Raw genomic sequence first — 392 nt, 5'->3', positions numbered from 1 at the left:
GTTGAGTATGCCCCTTGGTGGCTGACGATATGTGCATCTCTGATCACGAGAAGTAATGGGGAAGCATCATAGCCATGTGTTGAGAAGGATTCTTTGGGGTTTGGATAATTCACCTTTGGAAACATGGGTATTTCGTTCGACATCCTCAAACAACCTTTATTCAAGGACCTTTTGAGCGGGATGGGCTACTCGACCTGAAGAAAATTCTAACTGGGCCCCACCTGCAAGATCATGCGCTGTTTATCTTGATATGAAACCACTATGTCGCGCACATATGGTTGTGATGCATGTGCCTGGTGTACCCTTATCAGATGGGTAGTCATGATGGGTATAATGGGCTTCGTATATTTTACCCCAGAGTCACTTTGATGGCATGCACTGCTCTCTCACTC

The sequence above is a fragment of the Octopus bimaculoides genome, chromosome 5 (assembly GCF_001194135.2).
Source record: "Octopus bimaculoides isolate UCB-OBI-ISO-001 chromosome 5, ASM119413v2, whole genome shotgun sequence".
Lineage (NCBI taxonomy): Eukaryota > Metazoa > Mollusca > Cephalopoda > Octopoda > Octopodidae > Octopus > Octopus bimaculoides.
Note: the sequence above shows the minus strand (reverse complement) of the source record.